The sequence below is a fragment of the Anas acuta genome, chromosome 9 (genome assembly GCF_963932015.1).
Source record: "Anas acuta chromosome 9, bAnaAcu1.1, whole genome shotgun sequence".
NCBI lineage: Eukaryota > Metazoa > Chordata > Aves > Anseriformes > Anatidae > Anas > Anas acuta.
Genome location: NC_088987.1, coordinates 16,140,244 through 16,162,961, shown reverse-complemented (window position 1 = coordinate 16,162,961; position 22,718 = coordinate 16,140,244). Strand labels below are relative to the sequence as shown.

The following is a 22,718-nucleotide window of genomic DNA, read 5'->3' as shown; positions in this document are numbered from 1 at the left end:
TGCCGGCCCACGGCTGCGCCCTGCCGGCGGCGCGGCCCCGGAAGCGGCGGGGCGGTGCTCGGGGGCCCGGCCCGGTGGGGCGGTGCTGTACCGAGCCGTACCGAGCCGCTGGCTTCGGGACACCGTGCCCAGGTAACGGGGGTGGCCGGGGATAGGGCTGGGCGCTGCTGCCCACTCGGGGGTGGCGTGGGGCGGCACGGCGCGGACCCCCGGTGCCCCCCGGTCCCTCCCGGTTGTCTCGCAGCGCTCCCCGCTTGCCCCCCGGTGTCCCTCCCGCAGTGAAAGCAGCATTTTGGCGTGTCTGGGAGCTTCCCCCCGGGGCAGGAGCTGTTTCTCAGTCCCACGGAGAAGCGAGGTGCCGGTAAGGAGCTCTCGAGGCAGGTGTGGCAGGGGATGGTCTCCCCCGTCCCCGGGAAGGAGGCAGCGCTCAGCCAGCTCTTTGCCCAGGATCCGGAGCAAATCGGCTCCGAGTTAAGGCTGTGGCGTCTGTCGCGACCCTGTCGGAGCAAAACGTATCGCAGGCGATCGGCGGGTCAAAATAAGTCCGCGCGGGCTGCTGTGGGTTTGTGCCGGGTTTGGTTAAAAAGTGCAGGCAGTAATTTTGGTGCTTCTCTCTCGTGGCAAGTTTGGGAGAGCGAAAGGGGCGGCTTTAGCTGGCACCTTGCCTGGCCGCAGCTGATGAAGGGAGAGCAGGGGCAGTGGTGTGAGGGGAGGTGGCCCCCGGCCTTCCCCTGGGCACAGCCTGCTGTCCCCAGCCTGTTTTTAGGAGTTGGGATGGAGATGGGAGCAAATAGTGTGCTTGCAAGCCTTGTGCAATGAAAATGAAGTTTTGGGAGTAAATGGTCAGGACCTGTCATCCTCCTTTTATGGGGGTTTGGCGGCTTGAATCTACTAAGATCACATTGTGGCTTCATTTGCATTTCTCATGTCCTCTGGTTACACGACTTCACAGCTAGACTGGTCTTAGCACACTGATCGTGTTGTCAAAGCAGAGCAAAAAAAAAAATAAAGAGAAATGCTTTCAGCAGTCATTCTGAGGTGGATTTGAACCCTGACCTGACAGCTCCAAGCAGCCTGGGAGATGCGAAAGCTTGTGTTTCTGGGAACTGTCAGGAAGGGTGGGAGGTGATGCTGTGGAGGTGGCCCTGTGCGCCTCTTTCCTGCTCTCCAGCTACCCAGTTTCATTGCCTCTTGTGTGCAGCAGGTATCAAGGGTTGTGTGGCCAGCTGGGTTCGTATCTGGCCAGCAATTAGCAGCAGACAGAAAGCGAAGTGAGCGAGCTGACGGGCTGCCTGTATTGCTGCTGGTGCCTGTAGAAGGGAGAGGCAGGCCCGCCCATTGGAGCTGGGGCATGGCTCAAAATCAGTTAAGCTGCTCGTGGAAGTGCACCCTGAGGCTGCGGTTCCTGGGATAGGTGAGCTGGCCAAGTGGTTCTGTTTTATTATCTTTTGAGACTGGAAGATCTTGTTCCCTGTTCACCTCCAGGTCCTAGTCAGGACATTTAGGTAAAAGTTCTGCAGTACTGCCTGCCTCCTTGTTTCATGATGTGGCTGATAGTCTCAGCCTCCTCACGCCTGACTTTTTTCAGTAAATAAACTAAATCAAACTAAAATGCTTCTACTTCTTAAAAAAAAAAAAAGTTACTTTTTTAAGGATGGCATAAAAGTTACTTTTTTTTTTAAGATGGCGTACATGTTACCTTAAGTATACAGGGCTAGAAATGTAGCATTGCAGAATTTTAGAAATTTACCTGTAGTAATTATCACCAGTAACTGCACTAGACTCATGGTTGAAACAGGTGTTCAGTTTCAGAGAACAAAAGCAGTTCTTGGTAAACGCAAAGATAGGAGTCCTTGCCAAAAAAATAAGTAAACCGTGCTTAGATACAGAAAACAGGTGGATAAACAATTGAAATGTAGTAAACAGGTAATTTTAGTCTCAGTTGCTGTGTTTTGATCTGAACTTTGTTTCATGAGCGGTTTGAGAAAGATCTTTGCCTGGAAATATCACAAAAGATGAGAATATTAGCAGTAGTTTACTTTGGAGGCATACAAGGGGTAATTCTGGGATCTAACCAAATCGGTTACAGTTAAAAAATCAGCTGAAATCTGTGCTAGCAGAGATTTCTGTAGATTTATCCGAATATTATTGGAGAATATATACTTCTTGTAAAGCCGAAGAGCTTTACATAAGAGTTTGTGACAAAGTTTAATAGCAGAATTGCAGTGGTAAAGTGGTTGAAAAAGTGCTGAGTTTTTCTTAATTTGTAAATGATTTCTGAACTGTTCCTTCTGCCCCTCTCTTGAACCTGTTCTGGAGTATACATCACATTCCCACAGAAGCATATTGCAATTCCTGAGCAATGTTTTCTTTCAGGTCATTTATTAAGATTATTAGAACTGAATCTTAGCTGCTGTTCATGTAGAATTTGTCCATACAACGTCTCATAAAGAAGATAAATCGCCATTTGTTATTCTTGGTGAGAAAAGATAGTGTAAGATTTAATAAGCTACTGTATCATACTCTAGGTGGGTCCCTGTGGCACAGTTCCCAAGTTAAATATTTACCTGCTGTATAGGACTTTGGCCCTGCGTAACCCTTGCCAAACACCAGCACTGTAGCCAGAAGGAAAGCGGCAAAGATAATGGCATGGTAAAACTTGTCCCCGTCTAGACTGGAGCCGGTCTTGCTGGGCACAGAGACAACGAGTGGTCACAGCGGGCTCAGCCTGGTAACGCTTGTAATGATAAACCTGGAGTCTCAACACCTTATGTCTGTCTTTCCTGTCTCCATGGAAAATAAACATTAATTAAAATGGCATTTCAAGAAAAGTATGAAGTGAAAATATAAAAAATGTTAGTTTTTTTGTTTTTTTTTTAAGCTATGGAAGCATCAACCACCACACAGCGTGCTCTTGTTGAGTGCTGGTGGGCTCTGCTGCAGGGGGTGGCGACAGCCCCTCTGTCACTCTGTAGGTAGTGAAACGACGGGAATCTGCAGTCTCCTAGCTGCTGTCATGTCTGGTGATCCTTTCTGGTCTTGCTCTTGTTTGTACTTAAACATACCTTTAGCTGGAGGAAATGCTGTGTGCCAGTAGAGAGTGCAGAGGCCTGGGGCTTCTGAGGCCATTCCTTCCAGCACAGAAGACTCTTTGTTTCTTTTACAAACATTATCATTTTTGGAGAGAAAAAAATAACATTTCTCTTTCTTGTAAAGATTCCCTTTAAAATAGGAACTAAGCAAAAGCAGCTGAGTATTTTGGGCCTGCTCCATGCCTCTCTTCTTGCTGTTGTAGGCTTTTTTTGCAAAGGTCTAAAATCTGGTTGATAAACTGCCTTGAAAAGAGAGGAATTCCTCTGGAACTGATGAGATTAGATGTGTTCCTCGGTGATGTGGCATGTTTCATTCTTGAGTGCTTTGCTATGGGGAGCTCAGCATGTGACGCTGAAAGCTGTATAATAGAGAACTCATTTTTCTAGCTGAGAGGCTTTGTAAGTGGGAGGCGTCTTAGACTTTATTTGCTAGTGGGGAATAGGAGCTTCCAGCTAGTCAGAGGTTGGTACCAAAATAAAAAAAAAAAAACAACCAAAACAACAAATGATACCAAAAATAACTAGTTATGCATGGTGCTTTAGGTGAAGGAATTTCTGCATGCCTTAGTGGTAAAATGTTTTTGAATTATTTACATGGGGGATAATAATTTTTTTTGGTAAGTCTGGTTTGCTGTCAGAATCCAATTCTGGGAAGATTTCCATGCTATCAGAATGAGGTTGGGTGTGTCATGGGGACTTGATTTGCTTCAGTTGTTTTGGTTCAACAGAAGAAACGTTTTGATTTAGATGTAGGATTGGGTTGGTAGGCCCTGCCTTTTTACTAACTCGTTTTGAAGCTGTTTCCCTAGATGTGATGGACTTGAATCGCCCCTGGCTCAGTCTGTGCGTGTTCTGGAACATGTATCACAGAGCTGTCTGAGAGAGCCTGTGGAGTGAGAGGTCGCTCGGGTTTTTAGTGTTTGTCATCTTTTACTGCTTTGGGAGTTTAATGCGGCGATGTGGTTCACCTCAGGTGTGTTTATATTAAAATCTTGGTTTCAAAGGTGCGTGAATGCTTAGTGAAACCGAGATCAGGATTTAGGCTGACCTCCAGATGGTGGTCAGAGGATTACTTCAAGAGCTGATTATGAGAGTGTTCTTTGTATAAGTCCCATGCCTAACTGAATAGTTACATCACAAAGATTTTTCTTTAATGACTCATCAGGCAATTTAGTGTGTGTGGGGAAAAAAACTCTTAACTTTCTGATGAAACTTGTTTTTCCTTTAGCCCATCTGGCTCCTACTGAGCTGTACCCCAGCACTTGCAGGCTATTTTAGTGAGTGTTCATTTCCTGACTCTGAAAATGACATCTATAGTATCTTTGTTGTCTGGATATCTTTCTCTGCATGTGTGGCCTACATTTGTCCTTGCATTCATCTGCTGAGTGAGCGTACTGCTGCGGTGGGAACTGTGAGCAAAGCCCATTGTTCACGGTGCATTTAGATGTAGACTCCGCTGCGAGAGCGCGTGTGATTTTTGAAGTTCCCTAGTGGAAAAGGAAGCCAGCATGCCCAGCTTCAGAGCCAAGCCAAGGGGAACGTACCAGCACAAGCAGCAAGTTGATGAGAAACAGATTTGCCCGACAAGGCACAGGTACAGGCTGATGCCCTGGCTCCTGCAACTCCGGGTTGCTGCTGGCGTGCTCATCCAGCTGCACGGTCGCTGTCTCATTCGGTGCCTGCTGCTGTGGCCACTGCAGTGTGGGCCTTTGCTGTGTGTCAGGATGGGTCAGTGCTAGAGGGGGTGAAGTTTCCTCAGTTATTGGTCCATGTGTACCACTTGGGTGCTGCTGGAAGAGCAGTTTCCCACTGGTGCTGTGTTTCTAGCACTGCTGCTGGCTTCACATCAGCCCGACACTCCAGTGCTGGAGGACGTGGAGGAGCTGGGCTCTCATGCAGGTGGCCAAGGGCCACAGCAGGTAGCAGACTGACTTCTGACTTCTCCTTAACATCCTTTGTTTTCCGACTGTTTGTGTTAACGACAACCTGAATGCTGAAGTTCGTGGTGTTGCTCAGTGGCACCATGACTGCCCTCAGGGAATGAGAAATGTTTACAGGGCCTTTAGTCACTGCTGCTGCGAGCACTCCTCTCTCCCTGTGCCTTCCCAGGTGGAGGTTAGCACAGCTTATAGGTGACTAGGAGTACTTTGACCTTCTGGTTCACTTATAAATACAGTACATTTTTATGGTTTATTTACATTCCTCAAGGTACTGTGCCCTGTAGTTTCGATGTAATTGCCTGTCTGTAATGGGAGGAAATACTGGTGCTGGTTAACTGATGTGTTGTGCTTCTGTGCTTAGAGACTCCTCCTGCAGCCCAGGGGGCAGAAAATTGTTCAAAGGTGTCAGCTGTGAGCAAGGAGATGATTTTTTGTGTTCAATAATCCCTTGCTCATTCCTGGGGCAAGAACTGCCGGGGAGAAATAATGCAACCTGTGTACGGGAGTTGTTCAGTACGGTTATGTCTGGGGGCTCGGTATGATGACCAGGTAGCCAGTTGACTGAAGAGGACTGTATGTCTGACCCCAAATAGGCTGTGACTGTATGTCTGACCCCAAATAGGATGGGACTGTATGTCTGACCCCAAACAGGCTGCTCCTCAGGGTTCTGCAAGATATGATGCGTTGTGGTGCATCAGATAATGGACGGATGCTCTTGTTGATTCCCTCCTGGCCAAAGGATCCTGGACCCTTCTGCCTATTTTGTGGGAGGCCCACATGGTTACAGGACCAACAGACAGCTCAAACTTCAGATTCATGTATTGGATTGCACAGACTGAGTGCCAGATAGTTCTTGACACTTAAAAGGGCCTGCTTTTTCTCCAGTAAGAGAGTGTCATTGTTACAAAGAAAAACGTTAGTAGAAAGCCTGCCTGGCCAAAAGGCTGGCTTCCCTTTGTGTTCGATGAGTTCACTGTCTCTTTCAGAGCTTAGAATACTTCATACTCCTCATTTCTTATTCTTTCCCAGTAAGTCATGCTCTTTCCTGTTTGTAAGATTTCATTTCAGTCTTTTTCTGAAACCTCACATCTCCAAGGCATAGATGCTATACACTTGTTTCCCAACACCTATTGCATGTTGAGAGAATACTTTTTTGCTTAATTAGAGGACAAAATTTTTCCAGATGCTCTTTGAAATCACTACTGAGAGAGCGAGGCTATTGCCAGAGTCACTTGGAGGTGCATTAGAGACTCTCAGGAGCTTGTTTATGCTCTGTGTGATGAGAGATATTCCTTGTCCTCTTTTCCCCCGGGCCAGTTTAAATTATGCTGATAGTATTAATGAAGAACGCTTCCAAGTCTGATATCACTCCGAACGCACCTCCAGGTTTTTGCTGTAGATACTTACCAAGCACTGAGATTTTGCAGAGTCATCCAGGAATGAAACTGCATTTTGTTGAGCTGTACTAGGATTGTGGTTTGCATGGAGGACTCTGATGCTTATTTCTGGATTCTCCGAGTGAGTAGCTCCAAGCAGGGCTCTGCAAGCATGCTGTGTGCGCTCAGTTACCTGAGGAAAGTTGCTTTTAAGAGGCTGACATTCTTTAATCTATGTTGCTTGACACTCCACTCTCCTTCTTTTTTTGCAGTTCTTTCAAACTCCAGCAGCCAGGTGAGAAGAACTGTGAGTCTGGAACGTATGCAAAGCCTCTGTACCTGTAAGCCTGCAAAGAGGTATGGGACTTGCCCTGCAGATACAGCCAAGGGGGGGGGAAGCTCTTGGGAAGGTTGCATCCCAAGCAGTGGAGTGTGGCAGCTGAGCTGTAGTTCTTGGGAAGTAGCTGTGTTTTCCTAGGCTTCCTGCCTGGTGGGAACCTTGAGAATGTGACCTGAGTAAACTAGAACAGATGGAGGGTTTCACTGCCCTGAATAGCATTGTGACTTTTTCATGGACGCTTGCGAAAGGGCAGGCTACAGAATATTGATAACAGGAACTGCAGGACATGCTGTGTTGAATTTTTATCTGTCTAAATAGCTGCTAGTCCAATTCCATTAATGCTTGCATATTTAATAAACTTTTAATGTTGGATTTTAATGAGTTGGCAGTTATCTCTGAACATCCAGCTGCAGCAGTCACACAGTCGAGGAGGCTCTCAAATGCAGATTTCTTTCAGAAGACGTGGCTTTTTCTTGGGCAGGCAGCACTTCACAGGCGATAGCATGCTTTGCTTTAGCCTGTGCTGATGTGCTTCAACGATGAATTTCCTAATGGGCGAACTTTTGTGGCAGAGGAATCTTAAAAAGCTGAGTGTAAGAGAACATGACCTTGGTTAATCTCACAGTGAACCATTTATCTACCTGGGTTAATTCTTGCTGGAGATCTAAATGTTTTGGCTGCAAAATGGGGCCTGTTAAGGAATTTGTTTCAAACGTGGCATTTGCTCATTTACAATCCAAATGTTTTGGATTTGTCTTTTCAGCTTTATTTTCAAACATCTGTCCAACTCCTCAAAACACCAAACAGGGTAAAAAGTGCCCTCATTGTGCAGCACAATTGTACTTGAGTGTCCCTAATGAGGTTAAGGAAGCTAATCTATTGTTGATGAGACCTTGGTGAAACTGAGCAGAAAAGTTCAGTGTTACTGTTTCCAAGATAAGCCCAACATTCTCAGTTTGCTACTTTAATGAAGATATTAAATACATAAACCGTGAGGGTCGCAGAGGTAAAGATTGGAGCCTTTACTGCCATTCGTCAGCATAGCTGTTCAGTAACTGGAGCCACCAGTTTGGTTTCAGGTGACCTTTCAGTGTGTGCCAGGTAAAAAGCAGGAAAAACGTAGTGTTTATGTAACACAGTATTGCTGTCTGCGAGAGAGCTGTATTTTAAACTGAGTTTTTTTTTTATATCTCCAGAATACCAGTTTCTGAGAGGAACGGCAAAGAAATTTAACTGCAAAAACTGATGGACCATTGCACCTTCCAAAATGAGCCTTTTCACGCTTTTCTACTGGGAGCTAGAATGTCGTGAAGGTGAGTAGGTTTTGTCTGTGACGGATGAACTGTTTAATGTCCTGGGCCCTGACCATCGGTTTTCTCAGAGTTAAGACTGCCCTCGATTCAGCTTAGTGTGCACAGGAAAGGCACAGCCCATGGAAGCATATTTGTGAGGCGATTTATTTTGTCATTGGAAGAAATATCTAGGAAACAGGTGTATTTTCTGCCTTGTCCATTAATTATCATTAATTTGGAAACTCTTGAAGAAATGGAGTGCTTAGTGAAAGAGGTAAACCATGGGAAAGAGCATGGATATTTTTTGGAGGGTGGAGGATGAACAAGTGTTTTACTTGCAGGATGAGGAAGTTAAGTTTAAAAGACAAATTTCAGTTTGCTGAATGTATTAAATTAGGTAAGGCTTTTTCAAGTTCTGTTCCAGTCATACCTCAAGTGATGTTATCAGCATTCAGAGTAGCTGAAGAAGGCTGCCTGCTGTCACAGATAATAAGTTAATATCCCCAAAGTAAAGAACATAGTGCTTCAATGAAATTAAATCCATTTTATTTTGTAGAGTTTGTGGTATCTTTTTGTTATTTTTGTACTCGTACCCTTAGGGCTGTAGGCAGTGACCGTGCAGTATTGTTTTAAAATCCTTTAATAACAGAAATCAAAATGGGAAGTCACAAACAGTTGAGGTTTAAAACATCTTGATTTAGACTTTACTGTCACTTTATGTAAACACATACAAGGAAGCCATGAGTCTGTGTAAGTCCAAGTTTGCTTGCCTAGTGGTATCAATTGTGATTAATTTACTTAGGCTAGTAAAGTTGCTTTTCTGTTAGTTAGCTTATTGATAATTACATTTTCTCTCTTTTTAATATGAACTGCCCAGAACTGATGACCTCAAAGCTAACAGTGCAGTGTGAGTGGTGAAAAATGCATCTAGGTGTCTGCCAGCTGTCATTCGGTCTGCATGGAAATTGTTTCAAAATGCCCAGTGCTGGAGTCATAGGCCTCCGGTGTGCAAATACTGCACACTGTGGGAAGAAAGCCTGCTAGAAGTTCAGCTTACAATGGACTCAGTTTTCATGTGTTTTTGCAGATTTGAAGCTCTGTGTCCTGTTACCCATGTGAGTTTCTGAAATACTTGTATATGGAGCAGTGCTGAGAGTACCCTCTCTTGTGAGTGTGGTACTTGACAGAGGCAGGGCGGTGCAGTAGGAGGGGGCCTTCCTACTGGAGAAGGAGAAGACTTGTAGCTGGAGAGATACTGTGCACGTTCCTTTGTGCTGTTTGGTCTCTTGTAGCTGCAGAGAGAAATACTGTGCATGTTCATTTGCACTATTTGGTCTCTGTATAATCTGCACGATTCTACATGAAAGGATAACAAACTGAAACCCCCAAACCAAAAGGTGTTGCTAAGGTCTAAAACCTTGTCCTGCATTAGCCCTGGGTGACAGTGATCTAGCTTTAGTCCTGGGCCCGTGTTCCTCAGTCAGAAGCTTTGTTTCTGGTTTGTTTTCATTAATGGTAAGTGTGTTTCAATAGAAGTCCCTGATATCTGTGTTTGGGGAAAAAGTGTTACCAAAATGCTCAGTTGACTTCAGTTTGTATTTTTGAGCATATCTTTTTTTTTTCAGCTAGGACAACTGGATTTTGAGCTTTTGTAACGTGTAGTTAGATACTGAGAACTCCGGGAAGACTTTAAGTAGGATCTTGCTGTTGATATTTCATGCTTTCTACCTAATAACGTGGAAGCTAATCTAATGCTACAGATGAGTAAGATGCTTTCTAAGAGTTTTAAGTTGAGTATTTTATATCTATATGGAAGAACAACAATTCTTTTTCTTGTACTGCTTGCAGTCTAAACATTTAAGACACTTACTGTTGAACTTGGAGTGCCCTAGTTTTTTTCCACATTATGCGTTCATTATATGTAAAGAGGCTGTGAATGGCTGCGTATTTATAACAATCTTCAGTTATTTTTGGAGGGAAGGATCTTTTAAATTTGGTCTATGAATCCTGCACAAGTAACTGTATGTGAATATCTAACTAAAAACTACTTGTGACATTTGAGTGGTTGTGGAAGTTGGTAGTTACACTGATGCTGTTTGTGAGCGGGTGAAAGGTGGTTGGAAGGTTAAAAAATGTCATCTGTGAATCCTTTTGCTGGAAAATCTGGAAAACTAGGGAGTGCAATTTGGAAATATTTTTACTGGTGTAGTCTGTACTTTTGTATTGATACAGATGAACAGAAACACCACCTTCCTTTTGCTCTCTTTCTTCTCCTTTTACATCTTGATGAAAAGTGCACCTCTCCTCTCTGGATAAAGATTGTGCAACACAGTGAGAAAAGGGTGAGTGTGTGTGAAAGAAGGATATGTTTCTTGCTACAAGGCTTCTTTGTTCTCTGAGGTCAGGAAGAGCTGAGCTCCCAGTCGTTTTATAAGCTCTTCTGTTACCTGTTCTCTGACTGTTAGGTCAGTTCCCCTAAATGAATGGATCCTCCTCTGTATGAGTCATTAGGTAAATATCAGGTAGTGCTGGTATTCTGATACTGTCTGCTTTGAGTACTTGCTCCTACTTCTTGTTTGCAGTTGACTGAGTAATTTCTGAGCTGTTGTCACAACCCCAGTGGTTTTTCTCAGCACCGGATCTTCTCGCAGCATGCCACAGTAGAGAGAAATCTTCATTGGTCCTGCTTGCTGGTCTGGCCTTGTTGGAGCGTATGTTTTCCACAGTAGCTGGAAAAATATTTGGAGATGTTTCCAGTAAAACAGTTGGTACTGATTCTTGGCTCAAAGCCTCTGCTTGATCAGAGGCAGCATCGTGGTTTGCCAGATGGCCTGCAGGCTGGGTCTGGTGCGTGCTCTGATCGCATCCCTCCTGCAGGACAGGGCACGAGAGGCAGCACTTCGCTGGCCTCCCGTGGGACACCAGAGCATGCTGTGTTCAGAGCTGCCACTAGAGCAGGAGGTGTCAGCAGCTCCTGCCTGCCTCTAGGGACAGCTGACTGCTGCAGGCAGGGCTTCAGGATGGGAGAACTGAGAGCTGTGCCCCTCCAGCTGCTGCTACGACCAAAGGGTGGCTGGGTGGTCGTGATTCCTTGCTGTCTCCTTGAAGAGGAGGCTTGCAGCCTGTGTGTGGGCAGGGCACGTGGGTATTTGTGCGCACTAGGAAGCTCTGTTGGGAGGGAACAGGGCGCATTGCCCTCTGGCCCATGCAGGTGCCACAAGACTGGCCTCCCGTGTGCATGTGTCCAGGTAAGGGATAACTTCTGGGTTCTGCTGAGGCTGTGATTTGTGTCCATTTTTCATGGGGATGAGACTGCAGAAGGCTTCTGTCCAAGGTGCGAGGCCTCGGATAGTCATAGAGGTCCCTGTTGGTTTATCTCCCTTGTCTTTCTGACCCTCACGTCATCACTCATGGCCTTTTTGGATTGAAAATGCCCCAGTATTTCCTATGGACTGTTTGAACCTTGGGCCAAGACCCACAAACTGGAAGGCGCTGTGCAGCGAGAATCAGGTGCCATCCTTGCTTTCTGTGGGAGAGGGACTGCTTCCAGGGCTCGCTGGCTGACTCCAGTTTGGGGGAGCTCCCAGCCCGCTGGGGGCTGGAGCTGTGAAGAAGGAAAATTGCAGAAACCTGCCCTCTGAGGCATTGCCATCCCTTCTCTAAGGGGAGCTATTCCAGCCATCTCCAGAGAGGGTTGTGGAGATGTTAAGGGTTTCTTATTACACGTTGGAAGTGTAACAGTTCAGTTGTGGTACCAGCAGTGCAACAGCCTGCGACAAACGCCAGGTTTCCTAGAGGCAGATCCATCGGACCCATTGCCACGTTGAATTTACAGCTGCTGCCACTGTTGCTGCCGTGAATTTGCCAGCTTGGTTGGTAAAAAATATGTAGACTTTGGGGGATGTTCCGTTTGCTGCGTTGGGAACAATTTGTTTTGCGTCAACCATGTGTAAAATATTACTGCTGGGAACCGGTGGCATTCACTTAGTGGTGAAGGGGCTGTACCATTAATACCAGGCTGAGACTTGCTGTTCTTAGAGCTGTTTTACACAGCCACTCCCTTTAATTAGTTCTCCATAAACAACATTTTAGGAATCCCTGATGTAGGGTATCTCTGTGCCAGGAGAAGTTAATAATTATATATTATAAATAAATATAATAAAAGAAAATAACCTTTCTTTTATGAAGATCCGCTATTAAGAAAAGCAGTTTTGGTAAGCAGAGCACATTGATCCGTCATTTATTTTAGGCAGTAACTGTGAACGACTTTTATCGTGTTGGAGGGGAAGTATTGCTTAGGATTCTTGTCATGTTTTTTTTTTTCTAGCTTCCTGAATATAAATGTTCTTTTTTAAGGTATATTTTTCTTACACTTATATTGAGTGGCTGTAAATAAAAATATTTGATTACATTACGATCATGATTAGCTACATAGAACTAGGAGAGGTGCAGCACTCATTTCACTGTAAATTTGCCAGGTAACATTATTTGTCTGCATGTTGTCTTACCAAATAAGAAAATACTGTTTCTCCAGCACTTTGCACTTGCCCTCTTGAAATAGAGTTACATTTCTATTAAACTAACATGTTTGATCAGTGCCACTGAGTAAAGGAGGAGTTCAGTGTTACTGATAAGGTCCACAATAAATTTGTACTTAGTTTATTTAGCACCTGGCTCTGTCTCCATTCTCTGGTGCGTGAGTATTGCAGTATTGGTAGTTTAGAAATAAGCTGTGTCTGGAAAGGCACTCAAGCCTTCGGCTCAGATGAGTTACCACAATTTATTTTTCCTTGAAATCTAAATGCTGTCTTTGAGTTGATGCATCTTTTTAATCTCAGGCAAAAGGGAGCTCTGGTTTTATCTTTTAATTTAAGCAACCTTGATAAAAAGAAGCCAGGTTATGCTGGAGTCAGTGTGATGATAATCAATTCCTTCTGTTCTTAAGTCATAGTGAAAATGAAAAGAGCTAAATTTACTGGCTGTTCTCCGTGCCTTTTTGTACAGCGTAAAAGAAAATTAAGCTCTTTTGACCTTCCTCTGACATGTGTAGTCAGCGAAGATGAGGGCAGAGAAAGGCTTTGTCAAAATAAATGAAGTCGATACTGGGCTTTCTAAAATTGTTACTAATGTTCTTCAGTGTTACGCTGCAATTAAAGTCACAGCCTGTGAAGACAAGTGCAGGCAATCTCAGCTGCTATTTCATCCACCAGCACATTTCTTGGTTTCAAGTTTTTGTTCTGTCTTTCAAGCGCCCTGTTGCAGACATTTTGAGCCAGTGGCTCTAAACGGGTGCTGTGCTCCTGATGGCAAGCTTTGGCATATGCTTCACCTGGAGTGTGATTGCACCCCCAGAAAACCAGCTGTCCTGGATCTAAGCAGAGCTGGCTGAAATCAGGATTTGGACAGAGCTGTGGCAGTGATACGCGTACATGGATCAAAAGAGGTTTGCAATAAACCAGAGAGTTTAAACCTTAATGCTGTGTATATACCTGTACAACTACAGCTGTGTACCTTTTTTTGCAAGAGAGATGTAATTTTCCATGACAGTGAGGACTGATGAGCTCTCGCATAAACTATTAAAAAGAATACTGGTAAGATTAAAAAATAAATAAATAAAAACAAAACAAAACTGCTTGCTGCTCCAGTGGATCTACCAATGTGTTTCATTGTGTGTTTGCTAATGGCAAAGAAAGCTGGAGAGAGCTTCAGCTGCAGGTCCTTCTCTGAGTTTAAGTTATGCCCACCTGCTCTGTATTGCAGCAAGGGCAGCGAATTCGTTCTTCCTGAGGTGTCTTTGTGGAGGAGATGATGAATTTGGCAGCTTGTGGTGCAGGGGACTAGTTCATTACTTGATGATGGTGATCTGCATTCAAACTGAGGTACCTGCTAGCAGCAGGCATAGAAGAGGTGCTCTGTGCCTCTGCGGCTGCTGGGGGAGCTGGGAGCCCTGCAGGTGCATTTACGCGGTCACTTTTAGCTGTGGCCTCTGAGGGGGGGGGGGCGAAAACCTGAGCGTGCACAGTTTCCCATGTAAAAACTGGTAGTGTGTGTGCTGCTGTTCTGTAGTCTGTGATGCATCTGGAGAACTGAGCGGTGTGCTTGTGAACTGGTTGTGTTTTAACTGAGGTGGCAATTAGGAAGGGGATAGCTTAATGTTTGCTTGGCAGAACATTGCAGCAGTAGCAGAGGATGTTGTATTCTCTGTTTAGTTTCATGTCTAACAAAACTCCTACCTAGTTATGCTTTGGTACATTCCTGCTTCTCTATATTTCCTAGACAGCTGTGTTTGCACTGGCTGACTTATCCAAAAAGTGATTTTACTGGTATCTTTATTTGCTTTACCCTGTACTGATAGCAGCCTTCAGCCAGCTCTCTGTTTCCAGTGTCAGGATGGGCAAAGTGCAGCCTGCAAAATGAGCTTGTCCTGGGGAAGCATCGTACAGTACAGTACAACCTGGACAGCGTAACATAGTGATGAACTCAAATTGTGGTGGATTGTTTTGGGTACGGACCCTAGGAAGTTGAAACCAGCCAGGTTTTGCCTGATGGAAAAGTTAGAAAACTTAGCTAATGTGACTCAAAAGAAAGGCTTTTCTGGATGCTGTTTTTCCTTACAGAAAGTAACAGTGATTTACCTGTTATGCTATTTCTTGCAGCTGGAATGACTGACAGTTCATGGGAAGTGCTATCTGAAAACCGCAGGTGATTTCCTTTGTCACAGTATACCAAAGAGAGCTTCACCTTGCTGTTTCAGCACCAGAAATGACAAAGCTCAGTAGTGGAGTTGTGATGTATGCTGCTACAGGTTTTCATTTTATTTTGCTCTGAAAAGAGCTTGTATCTTTGATGGTACACGTGCTGTAGTTTGCAAACTGCTATAGATGAGGCAAACCAAATTTTCTTTTTCATTGCTGTGAAAAATAGGATTGTACAGAAACACTTTGCATCCCCCAGAAGAAGAAAAATGTGTTGGCACAGCGGTATTGATGGTGGACATCGGATGATGCGAAGTTAAGGTCGGAGTTTGAGGCTACTTAAAAATTCTGCCCCCTCCACTCCTTGTTGGGGAAGGTTGGAAGTCTAGCCTAGATTAAAACAGAGGCTGAGGAAGCAGCAGCGTCAGCAGCTTTTGGAAGTCTGATCCTTCCATTGTATGCCAAAACCAACAGGTATGATCCTATGTTTTTAGGTATGTACAAATTGCTAAGACTTCTGAAGTATTATGAATGCTTCAGCATATTGCTTAAACAGATGAAAAAAACAACATGTTGCTTATGAAATAGCTCTGGTTTTAGTGTTGCATAGAAATTCAGCTTATTGGGACGACTCGGGAAGAATGCTGTCAAATGAAGTTCTATGCATAGCAGCGAACGGAATTTTCTAAATTTTGTTTACGGAAGTATTTCTGTGCAAAAAGAAAGTGTATATATATGTAGCAGTATGCAGTGGCTATAGACATATCCAGTAAAAATGGACAATTATATTAAACCATGAATTTGAGGGAGTGCTAGAGTGGTTGCCTGGGGCTTCAGTATGACTTTTCAGTACTCTGGATAGTTAATATGGAATAGCCTTACTGCTAGGACAGAGGAGCCCAGAATAATTTTCCTTGTCCCAGTTAAGTCAAGAACTATTAGAGCAGTGGAAATAAGGTTTCAACAGGAGGGGGAAAAGGGGTGAGTGAAGTGTCAGCTCTCACTCTCTCTAGTTAGAGGGAAAAGCACACACGTACCAGAAGGCAGAACTGCAAGGAGTGTAAGTAGTAGTTACCAGTGGAAACAGAAATTAGGATAGTGATGCCAAAGCACATAAGTGGATTAGGAATTATTTTCACTCTTTCTGGCCCTTATTTTTAAAAAAAAAAAAAAAAAAAAAAAAGCAAACTGTATATGAATTTGCAGTGAGGAGGGTAGGTCAAAGCAATACATGTTCTTCTGAGCTGCATGTCTGTCAGAAAAGGATTCCTCTCTGTTATCAAGCCTGACACTTGAGCCATTCAGAGTCATTTCTCTCCAAACCAGTACCACTGTGTCACACTGCATGGGCTGTACAGGAGACCTACTGCGATCCGGTGGCATTGTTTCCCCGATGTTGGCAGCAGAAAAGGCACAGCAGCTTAGAAACTCTAGATGTGACATAAAGTACTTTTCAACCTACCTTTCTCACCTCCTTTCCCTAAGGCGTTATATCCCAAGACATGGCAGGAGAAGGACATTTGATTGTATGATGCTGCAATAGAAGTCAAATTTCTGAGCAGCTTATTCAAGGAGCAGGAGCTCGGAAGCTGGGCGTGTTTGTGTGAGAGGTTTCTTCAAGCTTCTCACTGCAACACCCAGGAGGTACTCTGTAAGCAGAATTTCTAGTCTCTCTTTGAAGTGCGGATGTTCCAAGAGCACTGGAAGGAATGGAAGGGTGTAATGTAGAAGACCAGGAACTGGTCAGAACAATCCCATAGGTGACTGCATGTGGTGGGGCTGTTTGCTCTGTAGCCATGAGCAGGGACTGTTTTGCTTCTTAGCCTTCTCGCCTAAGCTGCCTGTTTGAAGAAGTGGGGCTGTTGACTAAAGAAAAAGATATTCCACTATACCATTCCTGACAAGGAACTCAGCATCGTGCTGAGGATTCTTCTGCAGGAATAATTTCTCATTGTGGTGCATCTTTATTCTCCTATCAGCAGAGAGGCTGATACTTGGAAGTTGTGAATTTGGAAAATTACTAAATCCTTTCATGGCTAACACTTGTCTCTTACCCATACAGACTGCTGGTGCATCAGAATCCTTGCAAAAAGGGGCAGTTTTTGGCATTGGGGTTAGTTTTTGTGGTTCTCAAAATACGTATGGTCCTGTGGAGCTGAGATTCATTACCTGTACGATGAATTGGCTTCTGAGCTATTCGAGATGATTTCTGTACTGCCTCCCAATGATGGGTGTGGACAGGAAGAAGTTTGATCAACCCATTGCTTACGCAGAAGAAGATACAAGGCAAGCCCAAAGGGGAGGCAGAAGTGAGCATTAAGTGTTCTCAGCTGGCTCTTCTAATCATCTAACGAAAATTGTCTTTTATGTAATCTCAGATGATGATATTCACAAAAGCCAACCTAGAAAATCATACCTGTATTAGGTACCTACTGTCACCTTTTGTGCCTTTATCTTGATTACCTTTGTTACCTTGGGCACTTGGCACAAAAAGAAAAAGCCACATCATTCTGATTGCTTCGTGTTTCATCTCAAAAACAACATCTTGGAAACATTAACTGAGCTGTGTTAACCTCTGAAGTAGAATTTGGTCTTTCTGGGAATCACATGAGAGCAAGTGATTGCCTGGAGCAATGGAGTAGATACTGAAGCTGCAAGAGCAGAGACCTTGGTATCAAAGGCCACCTGCTATTGCTCTCCTTCTCTTCAGCCTTAAAGTTCACTGGGTCACAAACTGAGCTCGTCATCTTCCTGTACAATGAGTAGCAGTTCTTCAGAGAACAAACAGGACAGTTTCTCAAGGATTATTTCATATTCATTGCCCATCCGGAAATCTCCTCCTTTTTGCGTGCTCCCTTTCCTACTTTATTAGCTTTGACCTTTGGGTTTGTAACTCAGCTTCCACAGTTATCTGGCAGGAGTAAAACAGATGTCTCATAATAGAACAAACTATTTTTTTCCACTAATTGCTTTATATTGATCAGCTGATGTGAAGAATTTCTTATGAAAAGCTAAAGAAACTCCTGAACGTTATCTGCTTGAAGGAATGGGGAAAAATGATTGACAGACCATATTGATGTGGCTGATGTTAAACAATGCTCTGCAAATGTATTTCCTGTTCATGGTGTGCATTTTATTACCTATGCTTAGTCAGAAGTACCTTCCTAACATGCCAGGATTGTATGTCTGGAGTGAACTCAATCGATGTAAAACTGAAAGAGAAATGCTAATGGGCATCACTGTCCGCGTGCAGGTCTGCAGTCTGAAGCACAAAGGACAGAGCGCCTTTTCAGCCATTTTCCTTTTAATTACCTTCAGGAGTTGCACAGAGTTGTTTTAAAATATGTTTTTCTTGTTCAACCCATTTTCTTCAGCTGAAAAGCAAGCACAGGAATCCCATGGGTGTTACAAGATGGCCCCTTCAGCGTGACCTAGGTTCAGGTAATGCAGTATGTGCAAGGCACAGTCCTTTTTCATTTGTTTTGTTCACTGCTTGGCACAAGAGAGACTCCCCCAGCCCCAACTGCTGCCAACAATTAAAGACAGTTACCAGTCCCCAGCGGGAATAAGTGTTTTCAGCCAATATTTACAGCCTGTTCTGTCCTGGAAGAATGGAGCTATTGCTGCTATTGTCAGCTGGAGACATAGGGAGACTTCCTTTGGGCTCTTTGGTGAGAAATAAGATGTAAAATACAGCCCTGGTGGTGGCTGTTAGCTTTATTGATTACCCAAGAAGCGCTGCAAGAAGGCGTTGCATAGCTACGGGTTTCCCTAGCTCAAGCTAATTAGTGCATTTGATTTCTTCTGAGTCCTGATGGGTGAGTAACCCCGGTCACCTTCATCCCGGTGAGGAAGGATCCTCCCTGTGCTTGCATGTCACAGTGTATGGCTGAGGCCAAGCCTCCCAGAGGAGAGTTGTGAGTCGGTCGATGAGCTGCTTCCTTGGAATATGTTCGCTTCTGCATGAGGGCACCATCCTTAACCGGTGTCTGATAAGATACAGGGTGACTGTTTAATATGCTGAATGCCATTTATCTGAATATTAAAAGTTTCTCGTGAGAAGATAGCCTGATTGTCTCACAGGAGATTGCTATTACAATAGAACTGTATCATAATCTGTCAATATAAATCTTTTAATGTTTTCTGCCACTCGAGCAGTGTGGCACAGCCACGATTTGGTTGTTATCTGTATCTTATTCAGTACTTGGCCTCTTTCTCCAGAGGCCTGCAGAGATTGCCGTTCAGTAGGAAGAAGCACCACATCAGCTTTTGGGAAGCTGAAAATTCAGAGTGGCCAGCAGTGTAACTGGGGGTCCTTGTGTGTTGGCAGTGGTATGCCCCTGTGTAAGGTGGGTGTGGAAGAGCCAGGGATGCTGTCTTGGCTTGTGAGTTTGTTGCCAGCAGCTAATTGCAGAGAAAAAGAGACTTCAGATGTGGGTGTGCTTGCAACACTTAATTTTGTCTTTGTAGGTTAATTGTGGTTTTGCTGTGGGTTTCTGTTTCTTCATTTTTTTCCCACTACCTCAGGAGAGAAGGAAACTACATGTTGAACCTACTTCAGAAGCTCGTGGTCACGCTAAAATATACTCCCAACCTTGAGAAGAGTACAAAATATGAAAATACCAGTGTATGTGCTTCAAAAAACGTTACTACTATTTATATACAGGGCAGACCTGTACTCCTTAATGACCTGCCTTGTTGTGTGGAGGATTTCCAAAGGCTGGGCAGCTTTCACTATGCTCAGCATCATTTGTAGCTTGTTACTTCATAGCCTGCCTCTGTGTTCAGCTGTAGGAGGGATTTGGAAAGCCAAGCACACGGCTTTCCTGCTCTTCTTCTGATGCTCTCCCATTTGGGGGAACAGAAATAATTGTAATAAAATACAGTCACGCTACTGGGGTGAATGCTGGGGCTGGCTGAGCCTTTGGGTTCAGTGAAGCTGGGATTTCTCTTTAGGGTTGGAGACTGGGTATACCTGTGGTGATGGCAGAGGAGAGAGAGGCAGTTGTATGAATTTTGGCAAGTGGATGTAAAAACAGGAAAAAGAACTAAGTTTGAGGTGTAAAAGGTATAAATAGGGTAGGGTATTGGGCTGCTCTTTGACAATAGATGCGAAAGAAGCAGATGATCAGGTAATAGTCTGGGGGAGGTGAAACCAAAAAAAGGAAGAAAAGTGGAGGTAGAGATCTCTAGTTGTTAGGGAATGCGTTCATGTCATTTTTAGGATGCGCCTTTTTAGTAATTAAGAAACAGTAATCAGTAACTCTTCTCCCCTCACGAGTTCATTTAACCTGTCTGAGCCTATTCCTTAGCGGGATGGGAGTGACTCAAGGAAATGATGGGGAAAGGGAGATCCTTATTGGTGGATTTTATTTGCAAGGCAAATCGCACAGGGAGAAGATCATTCCTTCTTTTAGGAGAAGTATTGCTAGAGGAATAGTTCCTGTGGGGTCCCTTTTCTGCTCACTGGCCTCTGTGCATTCAGTTTCTTCAGTATTTCTGCATGCATCTTCATTCTCTGCTTCTAGAGTTTCGCTGTGTTCTTAGCAGGTGATGTGGTGCCCTTAACTGGGGCTGAGCAGCGCTTTCTGTTAGGTAAGGTGCGGTGCAACAGCTGTGTTCTCGGGGCTGTTATCCCTAGCACTGTGCCGAACTGTCCGAGCTGTGAAATCGAGGAACTGGCTTGAGAGCTCTGTGTATGTTGCTAGCCGTTGTGCTGCTGTGTTGTGCCAGGTACAAAGATCTCTCTGCTCTTTTTCTCCTATTTTATTTTTATACTTAGGTTTTCACTTTGTGTCACGTAGAAATCAAAGAAGGCGTATGTAGTTCAGCAGCAGCAGAACCATGCTTACTATGAATCGGCTGCTTTGCACAATAAACATTTTGGGGTCCAGAGATTTGAGCCTTTCAACCTCCTATGGTGCAATGTCTTTTTTTTTTTCTTCATACTTTGACACATCTCCTGCAAGAAATACAGTTACCTTTCACCAGCCTCTCTCCCTTACAGCCCATCTTTCCTTTTCCATTTTTTCCCTTAAATGGTGAGAAGCCATCAGGTTAAGTAATACTTAATACTCCTTTGAGTTGGAAGCTTTCATCCCACTCTGATGAGCAGAGATCTGGCCTCAGTTATTTGTACCTTTATGTGCTTTTAGCAGTCTAATTACAGTGAGGTGGTGTAATTGTGTAGGAGCTCCTCACTCCTCCGACCAGGACACGCAGTGGTGCAGCATATTATCGGCTGACACGGCAAGCTGTGTTGACTGGCTTGGTTTTGTAGGGAGCAGTCAGGTACCTTCAGAGTCTTGGATCATATCTGCGGGCTGCTCATATCTGGATCATATCTGCGGCATGGAGCCTGGGGACAAATCTGGGCAGTGGTTCTCTGCTTCTTGGGCACACTAGAAGGGAAGAAGACTTCTGCAGAAGAGAGGGTTGTCTGAAGCTAGGCAGAGGTTTTCACAGGAACCAAGAGATGTCACAAGTATTCAGTCTTCCCCGCAGAAGCGTAGTCTACTTCTTGGATTTACCTTTTTTAGCTTGAAACGGTGCTGCGTGGATGCTAAAAACCCGCGCTCTTAAAATAGATAGAGTAGAACAAGCACTTCACTGATGACTCTTCCTCCAGGAGAGGAGAGGGAGAAGGTAACGATGTACGGATGGCAGGTATTAGTCACGTCCCTTAATATATCTGAAGACCTCAGACACCATCAGCATAAAGGTGGCGGAGGAATCTGGAGGGAATGAGACCTCCTAACAAACTGGGCTGGATGTTAGAGGTGCACTGGGTACGGATGTGAGACCTGAGGAAATGAGGGGACTTCCAGCCGACCGAGCAAAACGATGAAGAGTGTGCTCGCAGAGGCTCAAAGTGCTCGATGGATCCCAAGCCTGCTTTTACCTGCCTGTTTGCAAAGCTGTTCTCTTGTACATTTGACAGGTCTCTCAGAGCATCTCTCCGGGGAGTTCCCGTGCTTACAATGCAGCTGCCTGTGCAGAAAGGCTAGTACAAAGGATCGCTACCTCCAAAATAAGTGATTTTTCCAATATAAATATTGATTTGAATGGTGTTATTCTAGTTTTTACGGTAATGAGGGCTGTACAGAAGCTGCTTGTTCTTTTCACATAGTATCTACGTTGCCAGCATGCACCTTGCAGTCCAATTTGGCTGGCTCAGCATCTCCTCACCTCCTCAGGTCACACATTGGCCTTGGCCCAGTTGGCAATCAGCTTGTGGAAGAGCCTCCGAGGTGCCACTGCCTGCTGATTTGCTGGGAACACATCTTGTAAATGAAATGCAAAGTATGTGTATCCGCTTGTACCTAAGTGGCTTCCAGCAGACTTGACCCCACGGAGCAAGTAGGCCACTGAAGTCCCTGCGGAGGCATCGTGGGAGAAGTGCATCGTTTCCAGTTGCTTGCTCTGATTGCATTGTTTGTATAATTACTTGCTTTAAAGCTAGCGGGTGCGAGAGGCTGTGTGGCTGTGGGCACAGGAGGGTAGGAAGGGAAAGTGCAGCTGTGGGTGCGTTGGACTTCCCTGCACATAGAAGGGGTCACAGGGGTCACAAGAAATCACGGCGCAGGGCTGATTTCCCCACCTTTTTTTTTTTTTTTTTTAAAACAAATCTTCAGCAGCAGTGTCTGAATGTGCACTCTCCTTGTGTTTTCCCAAGACCTTTTGTTTCACCTTTTTGGTGTTTGGTTTTGAAGAGAGCTGCTTTCCTGCGTGTACTCCTGTCTCTTTCTGAGCTTGTGCTCAGACCTCTATGTAAGCCCTGTGGGCTGCTGAGTTACGAGTACTGTTTTGGGGGCACTTGCCATCTTCGGGGATTTACCTATTGCCAGCCACCTAGTGAATGTATGGAGTGAGTGAAGTACTTCCCTGCTGTGAACTCTGCTGATACATCAGGGGCTAAACTAAGCTTTGTTTATTAATGTTGTTAATTTAAATTGTGCCAGAATGCTTTCAAAATGTGACAGC

General features: G+C 44.6%; 1 protein-coding gene across 5 annotated transcripts in view; it reads left to right on the top strand.

Annotated features, from left to right (window-relative positions):
- The window catches only part of MAP3K13 (mitogen-activated protein kinase kinase kinase 13), a 74,512-nt gene continuing 51,794 nt past the window's right edge, over window positions 1-22,718 (top strand). For 3 of the 5 annotated variants that reach the window (XM_068692851.1, XM_068692848.1, XM_068692853.1), the window contains exons 1-3: window positions 139-361; window positions 6,681-6,765; window positions 7,945-8,061. The gene's annotated coding sequence lies outside the window, so the exon portion shown is untranslated. The other 2 variants (XM_068692849.1, XM_068692850.1) reach the window with 2 other exon arrangements.